Raw genomic sequence first — 11,483 nt, 5'->3', positions numbered from 1 at the left:
AAAATGCTTTGCATTCAAACAAACTCTGCAAGATAAGATCAACAATGCTCAAGCTCGACTTTCCCAAAAAGGGGGCCAAGTCTGGAAAAGACACGACCTCAAAGAAAAGACCGAGCTCAAGCAGGGGCATTGTTCATACCCTGGGTCGAGCTGTGCGACCTGAGCTAACTGAAGACAAGTCGACTGACCTGTTCAGACCAGGATTATCCGACATCTTCATAAAAGAGGTTGGCTAAACCACTACAGAGGCCCAAGGAGGCCCAAACAGAGGAACACGACCCAAATCTAATGGCAGCCGAAATCCTAGATAAGATAAGATAACTATCTTATCTCTAGAAAGGTCACTCCACACCATTATAAATACACTAGAGCACCCAGGTATAACTCATACTCTGATTCTATTAAAAACCTGCTTAATACCCTTGCTAACTTAAGCATCGGAGTCCCTTACAGGTACCACCACCCTCCGGTGACAAAGGATCAGAACCGCCACCAAGTCCAACAAGTCGGACATGGCAGCTCCGGCCACCATCATCAAGTCGGACATAACAGCTCCGACCAAGTACAGAAGATCTCATCCGAGATCGACCTACAGTTTCAGGTAATCCTCGGAACAACTAATATGTAGGATATCTCTAGTGTATAATTCTGGACACCTTTGAATCGTATGACTATGACATGTACAATGAGAACACTTATGAGATTTTACCGCCCATCTATTTTTACGAGGGGCTCCCTTTGTCTTCACAACAGTTGGGTCACCGACCAAACACGCATTAGAAAGAACATTGAATTCAGAATCACATCTCTTTTTAAACTTTTGGATTAGTCCAAAAATGTCATCTCTAATCTCCATGAAGTCATCTCGGTTCTTTGATGCCGACTCACATAATGTGAAACACAGTGTTGCTAGAGCACCATATCTAATACCAGCAATATTTTCAAAGTCAGTTTCCGTGGATGTAACTGAACATACATAATTCTTCTTAGCATTTTTAGTCCACCTCGTGCAGACAAGAGTATCAAGAATGATATCGATGTGGTCATGTCTCATAGTACAGAAAATATGACAACATGGAATGCCACGACTTTCAAACAAATGACAATCACAAGCAAATTTTTTAGTGGCTTTATCATATTGTACTTCACATTCCCTCTTGGGTTGCCTATATTTATTTATTCTCACCTTAACTTCATCGTTGCTTACTGAATGTGTAACAACATTTAACTTGCCAGCTTCTTCTATCTCACACCAAACCTCTTTAAACATGCTTCTAGTGAAAATATCGGCCGTTTGCTTCTCAATGTCTTGAAGACATGTGGTCAACATAGGAGTTGTAAACAATGATTTAAAATCGGATAAAAGTTCATTTGTCCGATACTGCACCAATGCTTCATTAAAGTTGTGTATCAATTCCAAAAGGTAGCAGTTTTTACTAATATAATTCTTTATCAAGGAGTGGATACCTTCGGATTGTGACGTAGTTCTGATTCCACCAAAAAACTTATCATTTAAATATGAGGAAGCCTACATTTCTTTGGTCCCGTATGTCTTTTGCAACCATTCATTCTCAGAAAGTCCGTACTCATATATCAAGTTATGCTATCTTCTCTCAAACTCTTTAGGAAAAAAATTTCCATACATTAGGTGCTTTAACCCATCTAAGAATTTTGAATTTTTTATAGTTTCACAAGCATTACGGTATAGATGCCATGCACAAAGACGGTGTGCAGCGTTTGGAAGAACTTCTTTTATTGCCTCCCTCATTGCAAGATCTCCATATGTCACTACGACTATAGGTTGTTTATTATCCATTATCTCCATGAACATCTTCAACACCAAAACATAGGTTTTTTGCTTCTCATCGGATAATAAACCACAACAAAAAATACATGTTTGTCCATGATGATTTGTTCCTGAGAAGACAACCAATGGCCTATTATACTTATTTTTTGGGTATGTCGTGTCGAAGGCTAACACATCACTAAAACATTGATAATCAGTGATGCTAGATCCATCGGCCCACACTAAATTATCAAGCTTCCCATCCTTCAAAGTAAACTTCCCTTGTAATAGTGGATCCTCATCTGCCTTAGAAATTAGGTAACTCAATGCTGCATGTGCATAACCATCTTTTATCTTTGCACGCCTCAATCTGTCAAAATGATTGTATAGATCTTTTTTTGTGAATCCCGTCCTGTTCGAACATCCTTTTTGTGCCACCATGAACTCCATTATATGACAAGTTCTAAAACCCTAAAAGTGCAAACTATCAGCTTGTGCTTTATCAGCGTCGGTCATTGTTCGATATGCCAGAACAAACTGGATATACTTAGGTAGGATAAGGTCATGGTTGTGAGTCTCTTCAAATTTGGTGACCCGCCACTTTTGTAAAATCAAGTCATAGCATAATTCATTTAACTTCTTCTTAACTTCTTGAATTTTCTAGCTACAATTTGACACCTCCATGGACTCATTAACTTTACCCTCATTGTTAATAATATATTCCTTCTCTTTATCAAAACTGCTATCATACCCAAAACGCAGCTCATCACATTCGATAGACTCCTCTAAAAATTTATTGTCATCGATGTTTGGTGCACGAAATTGTGATCATCAATAATGGCGCCAATAAACTTGAAGCTCTCAAACGTGAATCACACTTTGTCACAACTTCGCACAACTAACCAGCAAGTGCACTGGGTCGTCCAAGTAATACCTTACGTGAGTAAGGGTCGATCCCACAGAGATTGTTGGTATGAAGCAAGCTATGGTCATCTTGTAAATCTCAGTTAGGCGGATTCAAATGGTTATAATGGTTTTCGAATATAAAGATAAATAAAGCATGAAATAGAGATAGAGATACTTATGTAAATCATTAGTGGGAATTTTATATAAGTGTATGGAGATGCTTTGTTCCTTATGAATCTCTGCTTTCCTACTGCTTTCATCCAATCATTCTTACTCCTTTCTATGGCAAGCTGTATGTAGGGCGTCACCGTTGTTGATGAGCGGATAATTTATACGCTTTTTGGCATTGTTTTTAGTATGTTTTTAGTATGATCTAGTTAGTTTTTAGTATATTTTTATTAGTTTTTAGTTAAAATTTACTTTTCTGGACTTTACTATGAGTTTGTGTGTTTTTCTGTGATTTCAGGTATTTTCTGGCTGAAATTGAGGGTTCTGAGCAAAAATCTGATTCTGAGACTGAAAAGGACTGCAGATGCTGTTGGATTCTGACATCCCTGCACTCAAAGTGGATTTTCTGGAGCTACAGAAGCCCAATTGGCGCACTCTCAACGGCGTTGGAAAGTAGACATCCTGGGCTTTCCAGCAATATATGATAGTCCATACTTTTCCCAAGATTTGATGGCCCAAACCGGCGTGGCAATTCGGCCTCAATATTTCCAGCGTTTAACGCTGGAACTGGCATGAAACTTGGAGTTAAACGCCCAAACTGGCATGAAAGCTGGCGTTTAACTCCAGAAAAGGTCTCTACACAAAAATGCTTCATTGCTCAACCCAAGCACACACCAAGTGGGCCCGGAAGTGGATTTTTAAGTCATTTACTCATCTCTGTACACCCTAGGCTACTAGTTTACTATTAATAGGATCATTTGACATTGTATCGGTACCTCATGACACTTTACACGTTTTCTTTGTGTATCTTCCACGGCATGAGTCTCTAAACCCCATGGTTGGGGGTGAGGAGCTCTGCTGTGTCTTGATGGATTAATGCAATTACTACTGTTTCTCATTCAATCATGCTTGCTTCCATTCTAAGATAATACTTGTTCTTAACCCGGATGAATGTGATGATCCGTGACAATCATCATCATTCTCAACTATGAACGCGTGCCTGACAACCACCTCCGTTCTACCTTAGATTAAGTAGTTATCTCTTGGATTCTTTAATCGGAATCTTCGTGGTATAAGCTAGAACTGATGGCGGCATTCAAGAGAATCCGGAAGGTCTAAACCTTGTCTGTGGTATTCTGAGTAGGATTCAATGATTGAATGACTGTGACGAGCTTCAAACTCCTGAAGGCGGGGCGTTAGTGACAGACGCAAAAGAATCACAGGATTCTATTCCGGCCTGATCGAGAACCGACAGATGATTAGCCATGCTGTGACAGAGCATAGGAACATTTTCACTGAGAGGATGGGAGGTAGCCATTGACAACGGTGAAACCCTACATACAGCTTGCCATGGAAGGAGCCTTGCGTGTTTGATGAAGAAGACAGTAGGAAAGCAGAGATTCAGAAGATGGAGCACCTCCAAAACCTCAACCTATTCTCCATTACTGCAAAACAAGTAATCATTTCATGTTCTTTTGTTTTTTTTCACAATCAATCCTGATAATTTCTGATATCCTGACTAAGATTTACAAGATAACCATAGCTTGCTTCAAGCCGACAATCTCCGTGGGATCGACCCTTGCTCACGCAAGGTATTACTTGGACGACCCAGTGCACTTGCTGGTTAGTTGTGCGAGGTTGCAAAAGTGTGATTGCGATTTCGTGCACCAGTTGTCAATGGCTACTTCCCATTCTCTCAGTAAAAATGGTCCATATGCTCTGTCACAGCACGGCTAATCATCTGTTGGTTCTCGATCATGTTGGAATAGAATCCAGTGATTCTTTTGCGTCTGTTACTACGCCCAACACTCGCGAGTTTGAAGCTCGTCACAGTCATCCCTTTCTAGATCCTACTCGGAATACCACAGACAAGGTTTAGACTTTTCGGATCTCCAAAATGGCCGCCAATAATTCTAGCTTATACCACGAAGATTCTGATTAAGAAATCCAAGAGATATGCGCTCGATCTTAGGTAGAATGGGAATGGTTGTCAGGCACGCGTTCATAGGTGAGAATGATGATGAGTGTCACGAATAATCACATTCATCATGTTGAAGAGCAGCGAATATCTTAGAATAAGAATAAGCCGAATTGAATAGAAGAATAATAGTAATTGCATTAACACTCAAGGAACAGCAGAGCTCTACACCTTAATCTATGGTGTGTAGAAACTCCACCATTGAAAATACATAAGTGATAAAGGTCCAGGCATGGCCGAATGGCCAGCCCCCAAACGTGATCAAAGGATCAAAAGATAATCCCAAAGATGGTCAAAGGATCCAGAGATGTAGATACAATAGTAAAAAGTCCTATTTATACTAGATTAGCTAATAGGGTTTACAGAAATAAGTCTAAGTGCAGAAATCCACTTCTGGGGCCCACTTGGTGTGTGCTTGGGTTGAGCTTGAGCTTTACACGTGCAAAGGCTTCTCTTGGGGTTAAACACCAACTTGTAACGTGTTTTTGGCGTTTAACTCTAGTTTGTGACGTGTTTCTGGCGTTTTACTCTAGAATGCAGCATGGAACTGGCGTTGAAAGCCAGTTTGCGTCGTCTAAGCTCGAACAAAGTATGGACCATTATATATTGTTGAAAAGCCCTGGATGTCTACTTTCCAACCCAGTTGAGAGCGCGCCATTTGGAGTTCTGTAGCTCTAAAAAATCCATTTCGAGTGCAGAGAGGTCAGAATCCAACAACATCAGCAGTCCTTTGTCAACCTCCTATCAGATTTTTGCTCAGGTCCCTCAATTTCAGCCAAAAAATACCTGAAATCACAGAAAAACACAAAAAATCATAGTAAAGTCTAGAAATGTGAATTTTTCATAAAAACTAATAAAAACATCCCTAAAAGTAGCTAGATCCTACTAAAAACTACCTAAAAACAATGCCAAAAAGCGTATAAATTATCCGCTCATCACAACACCAAACTTAAATTGTTGCTTGTCCCCAAGTAAATGAAAATCAAATAGGATAAAAATAAGAGAATATACTATAAATTCCAAAATATCAATGAAGCTTAGTTCTAATTAGATGAGCGGGACTAGTAGCTTTTTACTTCTAAACAGTTTTGGCATCTCACTTTATCCTTTGAAGTTTAGAATGATTGGCATCCATAGGAACTCAGAGTTCAGATAGTGTTCTTAATTCTCCTAGTTAAGTATGTTGATTCTTGAACATAGCTAATTTTATGCGTTTTGGCCGTGGCCCTAAGCACTTTGTTTTCCAGTATTACCACCGGATACATAAATGCCACAGACACATGACTGGGTGAACCTTTTCAGATTGTAACTCAGCTTTGCTAAAGTCCCCAGTTAGAGGTGTCCAGAGTTCTTAAGCACACTCTTTTTACTTTGGATCACGACTTTAACCACTCAGTCTCAAGCTTTTCACTTGGACCTGCATGCCACAAGCACGTGGTTAGGGACAACTTGATTTAGCCGCTTAGGCCTGGATTTTATTTTCTTGGACCCTCCTATCCATTGATGCTCAAAGCCTTGGATCCTTTTTACCCTTGCCTTTTGGTTTTAAGGGCTATTGGCTTTTTCTGCTTGCTTTTTCTTTTTCTTTTATATTTTTTTCACCACTTTTTTTTTGCAAGCTTTGTTCTTCACTGCTTTTTCTTGCTTCAAGAATCAATTTTATGATTTTTCAGATCATCAATAACATTTCTCTTTTTCATCATTCTTTCAAGAGCCAACAATTTTAACATTCATAAACAACAAGATAAAAAATATGCACTGTTTAAGCATTCATTCAGAAAACAAAAAGTATTGTCACCACATCAATATAATTAAACTAATTTCAAGGATAATTTCGAAACTCAAGTACTTCTTGTTCTTTTGTATTAAAAAACATTTTTCATTTAAGAAAGGTGAAGAATTCATGGAATTATTCATAACCTTAAGACATAGACACTAGACACTAATAATCATGTAATAAAGACACAAACATAGACAAACATGAAGCTCATAAACCGAAAAACAGAGAGATAAGAACAAGGAAGTTAAGGAATGAGTCCACCTTAGTGATGGTGGCGCCTTCTTCTTGAAGTACCAATAGTGTTCTTGAGCTCCTCTATGTCTCTTCCTTGCCTTTGTTGCTCCTCCCTCATTGCTCTTTGATCTTCTCTAATCTCATTGAGAATGATGGAGTGTTCTTGGTGTTCCACCCTTAATTGGTTCATGTCATGACTCAATCCTTCTAGAGAAGTGTTGAGTTGTTCCTAATAGTTATTTGGAGGAAAATGCATCCCTTGAGGCATCTCAGGGATTTCTTGATGATGAGCTTCCTTATGCGTCTCTTGAGATCTATGAATGGGCTCACTTGTTTGCTCCATCCTCTTCTTAGTGATGGGCTTGTCCTCTTCAATGAGGATGTCTCCTTCTATGACAACTCCAGCTAAGTAGCATAGATGGCAAATGAGATGAGGAAAAGCTAGCCTTGCCAAGGTGGAGGGCTTTTCGGCTACTTTGTAGAGTTCTAGAGAGATGGCTTCATGAACTTCTACTTCCTCTCCAATCATGATGCTATGGATCATTATGGCCCGATCAACAGTTACTTCGGATCGGTTGCTAGTGGGGATGATGGAGCGTTGGATGAACTCCAACCATCCTCTAGCCACAGGCTTAAGGTCCAGTCTTCTCAATTGAACCGGCTTGCCTTTTGAGTCTCTTTTCCATTGAGCTCCTTCCATACATATGTCCATGAGAACTTGGTCCAACCTTTGATCAAAGTTGACCCTTCTAGTGTAGGGGTGTGCATCTTCTTGCATCATAGGCAAGTTGAATGCCAACTTTACGTTCTGCGGACTGAAATCTAAGCATTTCCCCCGAACCATTGTAAGATAGTTCTTTGGATTCGGGTTCATGCTTTGATCATGGTTCCTAGTGATCCATGCGTTTGCATAGAAATCTTGAACCATTAAGATTCTGACTTGTTGAATGGGGTTGGTAAGAACTTCCCAACCTCTTCTTTGGATCTCATGTCAGATTTTCGGATACTCATTTTTCGTGAGCATGAAAGGGACCTCAGGGATCACCTTCTTCTTGACCACAACTTCATAGAAGTGGTCTTGATGGGCTTTTGACATGAATCTCTCAATCTCCCATGACTCGGAGGTGGAAGCTTTTTTCTTCTCTTTCCTCTTTCTAGAGGTTTTCCCGGCCTTAGGTGCCATAAATGGTTATGGAAAAACAAAAAAGCTATGCTTTTACCACACCAAACTTAGAATGTTGCTCGTCCTCGAGCAAAAGAAGAAAGAATAGATGAAGAAAAAGAAGATATGGAGGAGAGGGAGAGTTGTGTATTCGGCCAAGGGAGAGAAGAGAGGGTAGTGATGTGTGAAAATAAAGAAGGATGGAGGGGTTTATATAGTGGAGGTAGAGGGGTTAGGGTTCGATCATTTAGGGTAGGTTTGGGTGGGAAAGAGATTTTGAATTTGAAGGTAGGTGGGGTTTATAGGGAAGAGTGGATGGATGTGAGTGGTGAAGAGGTGATGTGGAAGAGTGATTGAGTTGATTGGTGAATGATGTTTGGGGAAGAGTGTTATGAAAAGGTGTGAGAGAGAGGGAGAAGGTAGGTGGGGATCATGTGGAGTCCACAGATCCTGAGGTGATCCTGTGGGGTTCACAGATCCTGAGGTGTCAAGGATTTCTCATCCCTGCACCCTTTAGGCGTGTAAAATGCCCTTTGTATGCAATCTTGGCGTTTAATGCCAATCTGCAGCATGTTTCTGGCGTTGAATGCCACTTCCATGCTTGTTTCTGGCGTTTAATGCCAGCTCTCCTCAGGGTGTAATCCTGGCATTTAAACGCCAGACCGCTGCTTGTTCCTGGCGTTCAATGCCAGCTTCATGCTCTGTCCTGGCGTTAAACGCCAGCCAAATGATCCTTACTGGCGTTTAAACGCCAGTAAGCTCTTCCTTCAGGGTGTGTTGTTTCTTCTGCTGTTTTTTATTCTATTTTTAATTTTTGCAATTTTTTGTGACTCCGCATGATCATAAACCTAATAAACATAAAAGAACAATAGAAATATAGATAAATAAAAATTGGGTTGCCTCCCAATAAGCGCTCCTTTAATGTCAATAGCTTGACAGTGAGCTCTCATGGAACTTCACAGATGTTCAGAGCATTGTTGGGACCTCCCAACACCAAACTTAGAGTTTGATTGTGGGGGCTTTGTTTGACTTTGTATTGAGAGAAGCTTATCGTGCCTCTTTTCCATGTTTACAGAAGGATAACCTTGAGCTTTAAACACAAGGTAGTCCCCATTCAATTGAAGGTCTAGTTCACCTCTGTCAACATCTACCACAGCTTTTTTTGTGGCTAGGAAGGGTCTTCAAAGAATGATGGATTCATTCTCATCCTTTCCAGTGTCTAAGATTATGAAATCAGCAGGGATGTAAAGGCCTTTAACCTTTACCAACACGTCCTCTACCAATCCATAAGCTTGTTTTATTGGCTTATCTGCCATCTCTAATGAGATTCTTGCAGCTTGTACCTCAAAGATCCCCAGTTTCTCCATTGCAAAGAGTGGCATAAGATTTATACCTGACCCCAGGTCACATAGAGTCTTCTCAAAGGTCATGGTGCCTTTGGTACAGGATATTAAGAATTTACCAGGATCTTGTTTCTTTTGAGGTAAAGTTTGCTGAACCCATGTATCTAGTTCACTAATGAGCAAGGGAGGTTCACCTTTCCAAGTCTCATTACCAAACAACTTGGCATTCAGCTTCATAATGGCTCTTAGATATTGAGCAACTTGCTCTTCAGTTACATCTTCATCCTCTTCAGGGGAAGAATAGTTCTCAGAGCTCATGAATGGTAAAAGGAAGTTCAATGAAATCTCTTTGGTCTCTAGGTGAGCCTCAGATTCCTTAGGTTCCTCAATTTAGAACTCCTTTTTGTTCAGAGGACGTCTCAGGAGGTCTTCCTCACTGGGATTCACGTCATCCTCCTCTTTTGTGCATTCGACCATATTGATTATATCAATGGCCTTGAAATTTTCTTTTGGATTCTCTTCTGTATTGCTTGGGAGAGTACTAGGAGGGGTTTCAGTGATTTTCTTACTTAGCTGACCCACTTGTGCCTCCAAATTTCTAATGGAGGACCTTGTTTCACTCATGAAACTTAAAGTGGCCTTAGATAGATCAGAGACTATGTTTGCTAAGCTAGAGGGGCTCTGCTCAGAATTCTATGTCTATTGCTGAGAAGATGATGGAAAAGGCTTGCTATTGCAAAACCTATTTTTTCCACCATTATTAAAGCCTTGTTGGGGCTTGTGTTGATCCTTTCATGAGAAATTTGGATGATTTCTCCATGAAAAATTATAGGTGTTTCCATAAGGTTCACCCATGTAATTCACCTCTGCCATTGCAAGGTTCTCAGGATCATAAGCTTCTTCTTCAGAAGATGCCTCTTTAGTACTGTTGGATGCATTTTGTCATCCATTCAGACTCTGAGAAATCATGTTGACTTGCTGAGTCAATATTTTGTTCTGAGCCAATATGGCATTCAGAGCATCAATTTCAAGAACTCTCCTTTTCTGAGGCGTCCCATTCCTCACAGGATTCCTCTCAGAGGTGTACATGAATTGGTTATTTGCAACCATATCAATGAGTTCTTGAGCTTCTGCAGGCATTTTCTTTAGGTGAATGGATCCACCTGCAGAATGGTCCAGTGACATCTTAGAAAGCTCAGATAGACCATCATAGAATATATCTAAAATGGTCCACTCTGAAAGCATACTAGAAGGACACTTTTTGGTCAACTGCTTGTATCTTTTCCAAGCTTCATAGAGGGATTCACCATCTTTTTGCTTGAAGGTCTGAACATCCACTCTAAGCTTGCTCAGCTTTTGAGGAGGAAAGAATTTGGCCAAGAAGGCCGTGACTAGCTTATCCCAAGAGTCCAGGCTATCTTTAGGTTGTGAGTCCAACCATGTTCTAGCTCTGTCTCTTACAGCAAAAGGGAAAAGCATGAGCCTGTAAACTTCAGGATCTACTCTACAGTCTTAACAGTATCACAGATCTACAAGAATTCAGTTAAAAACTAATAGGGATCTTCTGATGGAAGTCCATGAAACTTGCAGTTCTGTTGCATCAAAGCAACTAGTTGAGGCTTCAGCTCAAAATTGTTTGCTCCAATGGCAGGGATTGAGATGCTTCTTCCATAAAAATTGGAAGTAGGTGTAGTATAATCATCAAGCATCCTCCTTGCGCCTCCACCATTGTTATTGGGTTCGGCCATGTCTCTTTCTTTTTCGAGATTCTCTGTAAGGTTTTCTCTGGATTGTTGTGCTTTAGCTTCTCTTAGCTTCCTCTTCAGAGTCCTTTCAGGTTCAGGATCTGCTTCAACAAGAATGTCCTTGTCCTTGCTCCTGCTCATATGAAAAAGAAGAGAACAAAAAAGAAGAGGAATCCTCTATGTCACAGTATAGAGATTCCTTTATGTGAGTAGAAGAAGAAAAGAATAGAAGAAGAAAAAAATCCGAACACAGAGGAGAAGAGAGTGTTCGAATTTTAAGATGAAGAGAAGTGTTAGTAAATAAATAAAATAAATAGAAAAGATGAGAGTGAGAGAATTTCGAAAATTATTTTTGAGAAAAAAAGGTTAGTGATTTTCGAA

General features: G+C 40.1%; 1 non-coding gene across 1 annotated transcript; it reads left to right on the top strand.

Moving 5' to 3' along the window:
- The first annotated feature begins 10,596 nt into the window (after window positions 1-10,596).
- Window positions 10,597-10,704, top strand: LOC112763165 (small nucleolar RNA R71). Its single transcript, XR_003182832.1, has one exon. It is a non-coding gene; the product is annotated as a small nucleolar RNA R71 (small nucleolar RNA).
- Window positions 10,705-11,483: the final 779 nt, after the last annotated feature.

Source organism: Arachis hypogaea, chromosome 2 (genome assembly GCF_003086295.3).
Source record: "Arachis hypogaea cultivar Tifrunner chromosome 2, arahy.Tifrunner.gnm2.J5K5, whole genome shotgun sequence".
NCBI classification, from domain to species: Eukaryota; Viridiplantae; Streptophyta; class Magnoliopsida; order Fabales; family Fabaceae; genus Arachis; species Arachis hypogaea.
Note: the sequence above shows the minus strand (reverse complement) of the source record. Positions and strands in the feature narration are given on the sequence as shown.